The sequence below is a fragment of the Salvia miltiorrhiza genome, chromosome 5, assembly GCF_028751815.1.
Source record: "Salvia miltiorrhiza cultivar Shanhuang (shh) chromosome 5, IMPLAD_Smil_shh, whole genome shotgun sequence".
NCBI classification, from domain to species: domain Eukaryota; kingdom Viridiplantae; phylum Streptophyta; class Magnoliopsida; order Lamiales; family Lamiaceae; genus Salvia; species Salvia miltiorrhiza.
The window spans coordinates 21376089-21391403 of NC_080391.1; the positions used below are offsets into that span (position 1 = coordinate 21376089).

A 15315-nucleotide genomic window follows, 5' to 3' on the forward strand; every position below is an offset into this window, starting at 1 on the left:
CAATCCCTCGTCCCTTTTCTTTTGAAGTAAAGCTGCCTCATTTCCACCTTTGGAAGATCCCGTTCCCTTCTCCCCAACATTCGTTTCTTTATCCCCGTAGTCGATTTGAGAGATAAATTCCTTCCATCTCTTGCTTTCATCCTTTCTGATCCCCGCTTTCTGATTTCTTCTTCTTCCTTTTGGTGGTAAGATGTTTCCTTTCTTGGGAGACACCAACTTCTTTCCTTTTGAAGAAGTCTTCCCGTCCTCTTTCGATGAAGATCTGTTCAGAGTTGGTAAACCCTCTGACTTCTCACCTTCATCAGTTATTCTGTCAGCGTCTTTCTCCACGAAAGAAACCTGCGTTCTTCTATCAAAATCCTCCTCCTCCAGCAGGGAACACGGGATGCTTCGCGGTACAACATCCTCTTCCGTGGACTGAAGAACCGGATCAGAATTCGTAGGAGTCGCGCTCTTCTGTCCCAAGGGAATCGAATCAGTGAAATTTTGAGAGGGAAAAGAGGCATCGATATCGGAATTAGGGTTGTCCTGACTTTGGGGACCGTCACTCGCTTTTTCCAAAAGCAGAGGAGTTGGGCCACCAGTTCCCTTGTCGGAATTTGGGCCTTGTTCCTTTGGGCCCTGCTCAATTTGAGGAAAAGAAATAGGGAGAGGCCCACTTTGAAACTCACCAAGACCAGCGTGAGGCCCGGATGTAACTCCATTTCCCCCGAGTCCCTCTTGGAAGTTTTTGCAAAGTATCGTCCTCGATACCCCCGCAGCCGCCTCTCCATCATTTGAATCTTTGGAAAACGTGTTGCCAATGGTTCTTCGATCGAAAGCCGAAACGTCCTCCATCTGGGTAACTGAAACGTCCTGTTCAAACTTGTCGTGCTCGTCACCACTCCCGATGATTGCGTCCGCCGGCGCCTGAGACCCTTCATCCCAAGACCAGTCGGTCTCCGATTCCGTTTCCTCGATCATCTGTCTGTTCGCCCTGATATAATTGTAGCTGTCGTGCATTTCTTCGATTCTAATGTGAAAACTTGCTCCGTCAATCCTACATTCCAAGATTCTATCGATCGAGTTCAAGCCCGTAGAAATTTGGATGATGGCCTCGTCCAATTTCTGTTTGAGCTTAGTGTCATCGTCCAACTTGAGGACCATCCCGAAACTTGCGCTTGCAGTTTCAAAGAATCTAGAGTTCCAAGCATGGAGGGGAACTCCGACCCATCTTGTCCAGACCACCCTATGCTTGCTGTACGTCCACATAAGTCCATGGGCGAAACCACTGAAACCAAAACGCGCTCCACTCATCAAGCTCCTCCAGAGCTTTTTCAGCTGTCGTCTCGCCGATGCTTTGGATAATCACCAAGTTCCCCCCCAGAGTTGTCACTTTGAGTTTTCCAGAACATTCGCAATTGATTTCTTCTCTTATATCTTCCCATGCAAACTCACCTTTAATACAGCCAGTGAACGTCCCTTTGAGCCATTCTCTATCGTCTTCCGTGGTTTTAAATTGGAGTGTCTCCCTGCCCTCAGAAGCCTTCCCCTTTTCTCCGGTCAGAATATCCTTAAACGAGGTTCCTTTCCAACTGTTGCTTTCAAGAGGAGGTTTTCCGATGGTGTCCTCCCTTTCTTTTTTCCCATAATCCTTTCCATCCTTGTCTCTGTCGAACTTTGGTTTGTAGACCCTGATTTTGTAGCTCCCGATCCAAAGCTTGTTGAGTTCTCGTAGAAGGTTTTCTTGATCTCCATCGTCGTCGAAACGGACAAAACCGAAAGGTTTTCCTCTGAGGTCACGTTTTCTCGGGCAGAAAACATCTTTTGGTTTCTTAACAGAAGCAAACTTTTTCCACAGAAAGTTTGCACTACAATCTTCAGGTATATTGTTGAAGAAAAAAGTACAAACTCTAGCCCCAGCTCTTAGAAGGGTGTTGCATCTACTTTGGTTCCACGGTCTTCTATCGCTATCCTCAAGCACGGCTCTCCTGCATGGAAGGTTTTGGTTCCTATGGTTGGGGATGTTTCGTTGCCTTACCGGATTACGCTCGGGACGGGACGGACCTACCCCTCTCCTCCTCACCTCTCTCCACTCGCACTCTGTCGCCATTCACCCTATTCAACATACAACATCAAATTTTATCCACCATTTGAAAAAACATAAATTTTGGCCATTTTTTGTATGTCATGACTATTATACCCTTCTCTCTCTCTCTCTCTCTCCTCTCTCTTTCTCATCTCGGCTGCCGCTCTCTCCTCTCTCTTTCTCATCTCCCTCTCTCTCTCTCCAGCGGCGCCGAGCTTGAAGAATTCGTCGGAGCTCTCGCGGCTTGGGCAGACTTCGTCGGAGTAGAGGATGAGGCGGCGGCGGTGGAGGAGATTCGGTCCTCTGAAATTGGCGGCGTGGAGGAGGTCGGTCAGGTGGCGGAGGATGAGGCGGTGGCGAAGGCAGATCTGAACTGATAAGGCGGCGGTGGATCTGATCTGATCGTTGCGCCGCCTCCTCCATCGGCAGATCTGATCTTCGCCTCCTTCGATTTCAGTCATCGACAGATCTGATCTGATCTGATCTGTGCTGCACGTATGGCACTATTAGTGCCATAAGTGCACACTTCCCCCTAGGGTTTAGATATTCCATTTAGGGTTTAGATTATTCATTTGGGGTTTAGATGTTCCATTTAGGATTTAGATTATCCATTTAGGGTTTAGATGTTCCATTTAGGGTTTAAATGATGTTGTTTCTGTATTTGTGCTGCACGTATGGCACTATTAGTGCCATAAGTGCCCAAATGATCATTTTACTTGGTTTTATTTTGTATTTCCGTTGGCACTTATGGCACTATTAGTTAGTGTTGCCGCCGGTTCAGGAACCGCCGGTTCCGGGCCTGAACCGGCGGTTCAGGGTCGAGAATCCGGCGAACCGGAACCGGCCCGGAGGAAATATAAAGGGCCGGTTTTCGGACCCTGAACCGGCGGTTCCGGGCCGGGCCGAAAACCGGCGGTTCAGGGCCAAAAACCGGCGGTTCCCGGTTTTTCACAATTTTTCACTTTTTTTTAATGAAATTAAATGATTTGTGTTAATTTCAACTAAATGTAGCTTCACTATTTATAGTGTACTACACATGGTAGAGAATCCTACATTTTTCAATGTGGGATAATGTAGCTTCACTATTTATAGTGTACTACACATGGTAGAGAATCCTACATTTTTCAATGTGGGATAATTTTAACTTAATGTAGCTTCACTATCTATAGTGTACTACACATTGTAAAGAATACAACATTTTTCAATGTGGGATCACTCCACCTAACTTATAGCTTCACTATTTATAGTGTACTACACAAGGTAGAGAATCCTACATTTTTCAATGTGGGATAATTTTAACTTAATGTAGCTTCACTATCTATAGTGTACTACACATTGTAAAGAATACAACATTTTTCAATGTGGGATCACTCAACCTAACTTACAAATATATAATTTATATTCATGTAATATATAACTTATAACTTATAAAAATATAACTTGTAACTTATAACTTATATTCATGTAATAGTTTTTACTTTACAAATGTTGAAAAAAATATTAAAATTACTCAACTTATACTATATAGTTTTATAAATTATGATGTTAAAAACTTAAAATGTTAAAATTACTCAACTTAAAGTCTTAAATTACTTAATAACTTATATACTATTGTCATATAAATATATAATTTTTAAATATATGTTTTGTTTTTTAAAGCTTGAAATTACTCAAGTTACCAAGTAAAATAATTTTCAAATTTACTCAACTTAAAAATCTTAATAATATAATAATATTTTTTATGTCATCTTTTTTTTCAAATGACAATTGAATTGAAATAAAGTAAAGGAAAAATAATTAACACATTGAGAACCAAAAATTCAAATGAATTCATAAAAATAGATATCTTTATTGAATTTATTCTATGTACCAAAAAAATATTACAAGGATACAAATTACATAATCTTTAAAATTGAATAAGTAAACTAACTAATTGATCCCTCGACCTTATAAGTTATAAGTTACATATTTATAAGTTATATATTTAGAAGTTATAAGTTATTACATGAATATAAGTTATATATTTATAAGTTAGATTGAGTGATCCCACATTGAAAAATGTAGGATTCTTTATAATGCGTAGTACATTATAGATAGTGAAGCTACATTATCCCACATTGAAAAATGTAGGATTCTCTACCATATGTAGTACACTATAAATAGTGAAGCTACATTATCCCACATTGAAAATTGTAGGATTCTCTACCATGTGTAGTACACTATAAATAGTGAAGCTACATTATCCCACATTGAAAATGTAGGATTCTCTACCATGTGTAGTACACTATAAATAGTGAAACTACATTTAGTTAAAATTATTAGGATTTGAATATAAAATTTAAAAAAAAATAAAAAATTGGCCGGGCCCGGCGGTTCAGGGCCGAACCGGCGGGCCGGGCGGGGCGGGCCGCTCTCCCCTTGAACCGTAACCGGACCGAGCTCCTTGGCGGGCCGGTCCCGAAACCGGCCCGTGGTAACGGTTCGGGCCCGGACCGTTGACTTTCGGGCCGGTTCAGGGTTGGCCCGCCGGTCCCGGTTGAACCGTGGCAGCACTACTATTAGTGCCATAAGTGCCTAACCCGACCCGGCACGCGACCCGCGTGCCTGATCCTACCCGGTCCGCCTCATTGAGGGTAAAAACGTCCAAATCAATAAAAATGGCCAAATTTTGTGTTTTTTCAATGTGTGACCATAAATTGTGTTTTATGCTTCATTTTGGCTACTTCAAAATTTTACTCTATTTTACTTGTTACTTGTGGACCATAAATCAATTAATATTGGGATTTTATTCTTCTAATTCATAGTTGAGCTCCATAAAGCCGAGTCCATCAAAATGAATGCACATTGCACAAATCATCCACATCAGTTTTGAATTAGGGAAATCTCGTGAAATTTGATACGTATCATTTTATATAAATTTTTTAATTGATGAAGTATAACGAAAATCGATATGTGATATTGTATAAAATTTGTCATTTTATTTAAATTTTGAATTAGTGAAGTCTCATAAAAAATAATGTTAAATTCAAAATAAAATAGACCAATGATGTTGTATTTTTCATTCCAATATTGTAAAAATACACATCTTGTGACGTTTAATTAGAAAAACTGCTTATATTTTAAAAATATGTAAATATTTATAATGCTGGAATATATACAATCTACGAAATTCATTTAGAATTTATATATACATACTCGAATTTAATACGAGAAATAATTATTTTCGCATAATTTCTTATCAATATGATCAATTTTATGTTCAGCCATGCATGAAGAATAATTATTGAACTTAATACACAACTTTAGAAAGAAAAAAAAAATTATTAAGCAAATTAATCTTTCATTATACAAATAAAAATTAAATATATAATATTTTTTCTTAATTAATTTATGATAAATATGATCAATTTTGTGTTCAAGCATGGAGAATAATTATTGAATTTAGTACATAGCTTTAGAAAAAGAAAAAAAAAAAGGGAAATGTAAATTGCTAAAAAAAAACACTCTTTCTTAATTATTTTCTGATCAATATGATCATTTCTATGTTCAGCCATGAAGAATAATTATTGAGCTTAGTACATAGATTTAGAAAAAAAATGAAAATTGTTAAGCAAATTACTATTTCATTATACAAATAAAAATTAAATATATAATCATTTTCTTAATTATTTTATGATCAATTTTATGTTCAACCATGGAGAATAATTATTGAATTTATTACATAGCTTTTGAAAGAAAAAAAAGGAAATAAAAATTACTTAGAAAATTACTCTTTTATTAATTATACAAATAGAAATAAATATATAAATTTATTATATATAAATAGAAATGACATATGGACTTAATAACATGTAAGCACATGAATTAAGATGATGTTTTGAATGTATTATTAAATTTAATATAAATAAAAATTAAAATTAGTAATTTAAGAATATATATAATAGAAATAATTGCAAATAAAGGGGAGTTGAGGGATTTTTAAATGATGAGATATGTGAATGCTATATAATATTACGAGTCATTTTGCTATTATATGTGAATGCAAATAAGACTAGTGCGCAACCCGAAATTCGACGGGAAATTATGTTAACTTATTATATAAATTATTTTTAAATTTATTTAATTTAAGGTAATATAATTGAAATTATATTAATTTGAATCAGAGTATTTCTCAATTAAATGTTAACCTTTTGTTAGAATAATACATATTTTTTTATGTAGATTTTTATTTAATAATATTTTGTAAAATGTATCGATATTGAAAATTTTATTTCATCTGAGCATCATCTCGTCTGAACCTTGTAGGATCATATCATAATCTAAATTCCGGAAGACGACAACTAACGTTTGAACATCAGACTTTTGAGTATCATCTCGTCTAGACCTTAAAATACAAAAAATGAACTTTTATGCGTCAAGTTTTTTTAACATCACTATCTGAAGCTTTAAAAATCAAAGTTGACTTGTGAGATTGTATGATTTGGAGCTTCTAACATCACAACTAACTTGTAAACATCATTTTGTATGGAACTTGAAAAAATCTTGACAAACTTTTATGCATTATTAGTTCTAAATATTATAATTGGGTTCCAAGAATCATCTCGTTTGGAGTTTAAAAAAATAAATTTAACTTGTGAGTATCATCTCATTTGAACTTTGAATGACCACAATTAAGTTACAAGAATTATCTTGTGTGTAGCTTTAAAGATCATTATCATCTTTAGCTAGTAAGATCATAACTAACTTCTAAACACCATCTTGTCTGCAGCTTGAAAAATCTTGACAATTTTTTGTGCATTATTTCATGTGGAGCTTGAAATATCATAATTGAGTTTCGAGCATCATTTCGTTTGAAATTTGAAAGAATAAAATGGACTCGTGAACATTAATTATCTTCAAATCTTGAGTTTCGAGCATCATTCCGTCTGAAAATTGAAAGAATAAAATTGACTCGTGAACATTTATCTCGTTTGAAGTTTGAAAGACCATAACTAAGTTTTGAAAATCATCTCGTGTGTAGCTTAAGAAAGTTGACACGAGATTCAAATTGTATTAATTTATTTAGTAATTTAATTGATAGATTTTCATAAAATAACTATGTTGAATCCACATTTTATTTTTAAAATTTTATACAAAATATGTTATTTTATAATCAAATTAAATTGAAGAAATAATTTACTTAATCAAACCAATTTATTTTTTCAAATTAAATTAATTAGACCATGTATTTAATTAAATAAATTTGGTCAAATTAAATTGACAAAACAATTCAAATTGTATTAGTCTCAATCATTCCGTCAATTAAATGTAGATTTTTAATTTGGAGAGCAATAGCTTATTCTTGTATAAGTTTTATTTTGGTGAAATCTTATAAAAATACTCAATGTGAAATGAGGTGATTTATATGAATTCTTCACTCGATTGAGATTATTATAAATTTGATACATGATTAAAGATTTCTAATATATTTTAACATCATATCCTCTATTGTTCTTTATCTAAATTCTTCATTAATGCCTTACTAATTTTGATAGACATAAAATAAGATTTTGTTTTAATGTAATCAGTTTATAGAATTTGTGCCTTATTATGCAAACATGTAAATCAATGACCGAACCCGTTTATAATTTACATATACGTGCATGTCTGAATTCAAACTTAATTTAAAATTAATTTTATTGAAAATTAAGAATATAAATATTATATATATATATATATATATATATATATTCATACAATATAATATATTGCAACATATACATATAATATGTGCGCTATTGAGAAATATAAAATTAATAACAAATATACATATAATCACTAACATTCAATTAAAATAATTTATCGTATATAGATTATAATTTTTTTCTTATCAGACATATAAATCTAATTTTTATCTAGAAAAAATAAATAATAAAATTTATTAATTTAGATTATATGTAATGTTAATATTATTATATATATATATACATTTATTATTAATTATATTTATTATGATTAATGAATCTTTATATAGAATGTAATAGTTAATTAATTAATAAATGATGAAGATTATATATGGTAAATTTTGAAATGGTGAGATTTTAGATATGCCACATAGGTTAAGGCTTAATCCTATTATATAATAGATGCATGACGTGATGACTTGAAATTTCAAATCACATGAAAAATGTGTGGGGAAATTCAATTTCCATATATAGGGTTTGTGTGATGTCTCGTGTTAACTTGTGGTTAGATTTTATAGTAACATGTAAGCATTGTGAAGTGTTTCAAAAGGGTGGGGCCGACGCATGCATCTTGGGGGCACTTTTATAAAACTTTTTAAATAAATCTAAGCATAATCTTTAAATAAGCTTAGTTTCGATGTTGTTAATTTAAGTATACACGATCTAGTCATTTTTACACATTTGATTTTGGTCTTTCACATGTGACGTTTATTTTATATAATTGATAAGATAGATATAATTGTGTATATATATATATATATATATATATATATATATATATTTTTGAAATATAAAAATTTCTTCAATCTTATCATTTTAATGAAACGTGAATTAAGTAAAATTAGTTCTAATGATACAAATTATCAAGGACTATGAGATGTCCACAAAGTTCCAATAATCTTAATAATGGACTAATGTTATTACTTTTTGTATATCAAGACTAACAATAAAGATTTTCGGACACTGCAGTGTCCGGACACTGCATGAAAAACCGGTTTTTTTACGTTTTTTTATTGAGCCGGTTTTTTGCTAATTTATGGTTTTACTAAAATATCATTTCCTTAAATTTCTCAACTACTTTTAATCTTTTCCTAAATATATTTTATTTACAGTTTTATTTTCTGTAAATTCGTTTTTTTTATTGCCATTTTTTTTTCGAAAAATATTTTTTATGTTTAAATTGTTTTTTTATTTTTTTTATCATTTTTTTATTTTTCTTTTAAAATATTCTTTCCTTAAATTTCTCAACTACTTTTAATCTTTTCCTAAATATATTTTATTTACGTTTTTATTTTCTGTAAATTTCGTTTTTTTATTGCCATTTTTTTTCGAAAATATTTTTTTATTTTTAAATTGTTTTTTTTATTTTTTTTACCGTTTTTTATTTTTCTTTTAAAATATTCTTTCCTTAAATTTCTCAACTACTTTTAATCTTTTCCTAAATATGTTTTATTTACATTTTTATTTTCTGTAAATTTCGTTTTTTTTATTGCCATTTTTTTTTGGAAAAATATTTTTTATTTTTAAATTGTTTTTTTTTTATCATTTTTTTATTTTTCTTTTAAAATATTCTTTCCTTAAATTTCTCAACTACTTTTAATCTTTTCCTAAATATATTTTATTTACATTTTTATTTTACCTAAATTTCATTTTTTTGCCATTTTTTTTTTCAAAAAATATTTTTTATTTTTAAATTGTTTTTTATTTTTTTTATCATTTTTTTATTTTCTTTTAAAATATTCTTTCCTTAAATTTCTCAACTACTTTTAAAATTTATATTTTTTTCGAAATTAATATTTTAGTTGTTTTAGGAGTAAATTTTTATTTTTTTCCAAAATTATGTTTTATTAATTTGTTTCCAGATTTTTTTTATTATCAAAAATATCAAAAATCACCCATTTGAGGGGCATAGAAGATTCGAACGTGCAACGTCCATTGTATGTAAACGATACTTTGCCACCTTACCCGGCGGTGGCAGCCGCAATAGGTTTTCGTTGGAAATCAACTTATCTTCTATTGTCGCCATAAATAAATAAATAAATATTAATGTTATATATAGGCTACAAATTAGAATATTAAAACGCAGATTTGAGGCAAAGAAAAAGGAAAAAAATAATACTCCCTCCGTCCACAATTTAATACCCTGTTTGGCTTTAAAAAATTATCCACAAATTAATGCCCTGTTTTACTTTTTGTACCCTTTTACTCTCCTACTTTTTCTATATTTACTACCCTTTGCCACTAATGGACCCACCTTCAAACACCTTTTTCACTTTTATATTCTATATTTACCACACTTTATCACTTTATCACTTTAGTCAACTACCTTTATCACTTTAGTCAACTACCCTTATATTTCATCCACATCACATTTTTCAGCTTTCTTAGTCTCCGTGCCAGGACCCAAGTAGGGCATTAATTTGTGGACGGAGGGAGTATTGATTATGTTTTGTATAAGATTTTAAGTGATTGCACGCCATGTGTTTGTGAAAATGCCTGTTCGATTTTAAAAAAAAAAAACTAGCGATTTGTTGCCATAAAAAAAATCACCCCCTCTAAGGAACAAGGGGGAATCGAACCTCTGACCTTCGTCTAATGTATATGATACTTTGCCACCTTGCCCGGCAGTGGCAGCCACAATAAGTCATGGTTGAAAATTAACTTACCTTCTAATGTCGTGTACTTATGTTTATTTTAGCTCATTTTAGCTTTTTCATACATTCAATTTAATTCTTATGTTGATTATAAAAATATTTGTTGTTAATATAATTTAACTATATTGTTGATTAGTGTTTTAAGTGTGTAATTAATAAAGTATAAAATTGATAAAATAAAAGGAAACATGTCAAGATTCGTAAGACAACCCAAAAATAAAAACGTGTCAAGATTCGTGGGACGGATGGAGTATATGTTAAATAGTCTTGCAAGCGAAATCCAATCGTATAAATTTTTTTATTTTTTCCAAATTCAATTATTAATTTCAATACATTGCAAAATGCCATCGTATAATGCATTCTTTCTCATCCAAAAATATGTTAAATAGTGTTGCGGCCGAAATCCAATTGTATGAATCATTTCACTTTATTTCATTTATTTATATATTATATTCACAAATTTAACTTAAATTAATTAATAACTCATAATTTTATAACAAATAGTTATATCGACTTCGTTAAACTATAGTATAGCAGTTCATTGTCTTATTGGCATATCATGTTTAATTGTTTTCAATAAAGCATTGTATTTCCCTCAAGTATATGTTAAATAGTTTTATATGTTAATTTTATTTCCAAATTCAATAATTAATTTCAAATAATTTATTAACTTTATTTCATTGAATATAATTTTTTCGACTTCACAAAGTATATGAAGTTTGATTCATATATAGTTTTCCAAACAAAATCCATTCGTTTGATTCATTTATTTTAATTTTCTTATCGTCACTCACACAGTAGTAGTTCATTTTCTTATTATTACATCACCTTTAATAAAGTATATGTTATTTATTTTTTCGATCTATTTCCCATCATATGATTCATTTTATTTTTAAAAATGTAACTAATTTAGTTTAATCAATTAGTTCAACTTTATTTGTCACAGCCCGCCCTAACTAGGGATAGTTAGGCCGAGTGATCCACGACTAGGGATGGGGTTAAAGAAGAAGGGGAAGAAAAGGGGCGTCATTTATAGCCGTAAAACTTACTCATCTTAATAAAACTCGTATTTTTTATTCATTAATACTCAATTGAAAACAGTCTATGAAAGACAGCATAAAACTTAATTAATATCATTAATCAAGTTATACATCGTATGAAACCATTCTCTTAAGACTCAAAGTATGACATAACATACTATAACATCAACAACATCTTGCAGCGGAAAGTAGCTAGACATATGTATGAAGACATATTCTAGACAGGTTAACTATTTATTAACAACCCTGGAGACTCCGCTCATTGCAGCACCATCATCACATCAGCTCAACCTGCACATTTAGAAAACATATGCAGGGCTGAGTACAAAAGCACTCAGTGGGCACGTATGCCTAGGTATAAAAATACATGCTTCAAAACTATAAATTGTGATGCCATCATAAACAGTACAGCAAGGGAGTTTTTCGCTAAAAAGGCCCAAGCTTACTAAATTCATTTGTGATTCTTAAAGTTCGTCTGCAGACTAAGTTCTCTTGTAATCTATCATATCTGAAACTGTGTGCCGGAGAGGTGGCCACCTCTCACGGTCACTTGACCGGCCAACCCGCTAGATGACTCACGGTCACTGGTGTACACTAGTCCTGGCAGGATAGCTATCAACTGCTCAAGACCCGAATTCGATTGCATCATTGGCAAAGCCAAAGCAGATAGATATCATACTAAAATTTAAACATTTTATGGCAAGACAATACTTGAAATAACTTTAACTCAAAGATTTTGTCATGAAATAACTTGCTTGAACGTAACATTTAAACTCATTTGATATATATATGAAACTGAAATTAACAGTTAGATCATCTCATGCATTCATTCGTATAAGAGGCCTACGACACGCAGGGGATCTCTATATACGTATAGTAAAAGTAATGCCCACCTCGTTGTGTCTCTGTATCAATGAGTAACGTCACTCTCTCCCTCAAGTCGTTACTTCCCAAAAGGACCTTCATCGTTATGAAGAATTGGTGAGAAGTTATAAAAGAAACCTCGATCAATAATCTAATCTCTTTTATGAAACATTAGTATCTCTAATGTTCATCTCTCTTGATTGTTAATCAATATAACAATTATTATCTCTCGTCATTACTCATTAATTATAACATCCTTATGTTATAATTAGCAGCTCTTCAATTAAAAGAAATATTTAACACATCGAAAAGTCCACTTTCTTAGCAGATCTATTCGCTCTCATCTCGTCTAATTAACCAATTAGAAGTTAAACTATCCATTAGGCATGTATTTGAGTCACGGGTCAACAAGAATTGACTATGCTCAAATCCTGATTTCACTAAAAATTTCGGCATGACCTATTCATATATAATGTCAACCACGAGATTTCAACGCGTGAATCTCACTACGTGAACTCGTCTCTCGACTCAAAACTTAACATCTTGACATCTTTTCAACGCAAACCAAACAATTCAAAATCATCAAAACTCTTTATCAGTAAACTATCATTTATACTCGACACCAATTGTTCGAGTGTCAGATACCAACATTTATGTGCGTTAATCATAACTCTCACAACTCACACCATTTAGTCATATCGTATCATCCATCAAAACAAATATAATCAAGTTGTTTTCTAGAAAGTTTTGCTGTTTTTGTGTCATCTTTAAAAATTCATAACAACCAACTCAATCATCATAAACTCTCATACCAATTGATCTCAAAAACTTCATGAAGTGTAGTTCACTCTAAAAATGGTAGTTAACCAAAAAGGTTAAAGGTTTTTGGAGATATTGCTCTTTTAGTGCAGGCTGTCAAAGATTGACAGTTTCTGCCAATTTTGTTTAGGCCATTAGAAACCAAGGCAAACCTTAATAAAATTCCATCAAATTTAATCATCCAAAACTAAAGGTATCCTTGAAGATTTGGTTAAAATTTCACAAGAGAAAACGTTCATATGATCTGCCAAATAAACAATGAAACTCATACACTTTTACTGTTGGACAAATATGACAGCAGAACAGGGCATTTTTGAAATAATAAACTGCTCTGTTTCAGAGGTCATAAAAATCGAAATCTTATGTTTTTAGAAAAGTATTGAAGTCTAGTTTCGTTTAAAAAAAACGGTGATGCAAAATCCTTCATGGATTAATAGATATAAACGTTTTTGTGAAGTCTACCAATAGTTGACAGATTCTGTCAAGGATTTTTCAAAATATCTTTAAAATAGCAAACATCATCCAAAAGACATGAAATTTTGCAGCAACGAAATACACATATCATAGATAAACATACTAAAATTTCAGAGCCATCAAGCAATGAAAACTCATCGAAACATAAGCTTGAAACTGCTGTAAAATTTTGACAGAATTCCAGTTTTAATTTCGTTCAACAATTATCATCCATAAATTGTAAATCAATTAGCATGCTCATGTGATATCGTAGAACACATATACGCAATAATATTCATTATGCAACGTCTCAAACTTCACGAATTTAAATAATCATACTCTAAAAATTTATACAATTTTCGTGCTTGGAAAAATACGAATTTAATATATATCGATTCTAGCATACCCCTAAGCACAAATATCAAGTCAAAACGATCAAACAAAAATCGAAAGACAAGCTAATATGTGAAAAACGGGGCTGCCCTCATGGGTTTCATAGCTACGGTTCGTTCCGTTCTTACTCCCTTCATTAAACATGCTCAACATTTACCCAAGAACAACATACTAAAATTTCACGACGATCCGACGTCGTTTCAAAATAAAGTCGAGAATCAACGTTTTTCGACGTCGACGAAAATCGAAAAGAAAACCATCAAAACGTAGGTAGAGATCTTACCTACTTAGATACGTGATCGAAAAGATGATCGGCGCTCGTCTCGGTGCTCAAATCGGAGCTCAAAAGCTTGAGCTCAAGCTAAAAATGGTATATGCGTGAATGGTGTGTGTGTTTTAGGTGTTAGTGTGTGTGAGTTGTGTGTGGGCTGAAAATCAACGTGAGTTAAGAGTGTTTGCAAGCCAAAAGCTCTAAGCTAATGTTTTCGTATATTTTCATATATCGATTCGTAAGACCAAGCTCCCTTATTTATAAGCGAAGAAGACAATTCTAAATTGTCTTGTCTTCCTTAGTCAACAATTACGACTAAGGAATTCACACTTGAGTCAACAATTACGACTAAGGAATTCACACTTGAACTGTCTTACTTAGTATTAGAATATATCAAATATATCCTAATCTAGTCCATAATATCTTTCAGTTTTGGTGGGGTAGCCTTAGATATTTAAGATATTAACCCGTTAGTCGTTAAATATCCCGTTTCGTCTCGTTTTAACGACTAATTACCCACATTCTTCGTTACTCACCCTCTTAACTCCTACTCACTTTCATTACACTCGTAATTCTATATAAATATAGAAAACGCAAGCTCGTTCTCGAAATTCTGATAAACGAGCTCGGTTCGTTTATCGAGAAATCCCGATTTACTATTCACTCGTCGTCCAAAAATAAAAACTTTCATCATTGGACTCGTATCGAAAAATTAAGAATATTTCTCGACGACATGCACGTAAGATTTTGAAAGTCGACAAAAAGACGAAATAGTAGTATTTTACTATTCATCGTCAAAAAGTCAAAAATTTCAAAAACGTCTTAACGGACTCAGATCTCACTTCCGAGTTCACCGTTCTCATTCAAATAATTATCTCGAATTATTCAAATACTCAAACTCAATTACGGATATAAAATCACACATCATCCTCACATCATCAAAAGAACATCTCAACATCTTTAAAATATAACAACAAAACTTCATATAACTCCTCATCTCTATACAAAGTAATCAAACAAGGGATCTTAT

The 15315-nt window shown here is 32.0% G+C and overlaps 1 long non-coding RNA gene across 1 annotated transcript; it reads right to left on the bottom strand.

Moving 5' to 3' along the window:
• Positions 1 to 11450: 11450 nt before the first annotated feature.
• Positions 11451 to 14546, bottom strand: LOC130986687 (uncharacterized). Its single transcript, XR_009089341.1, has 3 exons — positions 14298 to 14546; positions 12379 to 12445; positions 11451 to 11776 (listed from the first exon to the last, which is right to left on the bottom strand). It is a non-coding gene; the product is annotated as an uncharacterized LOC130986687 (long non-coding RNA).
• Between the last annotated feature and the right edge of the window lie 769 nt (positions 14547 to 15315).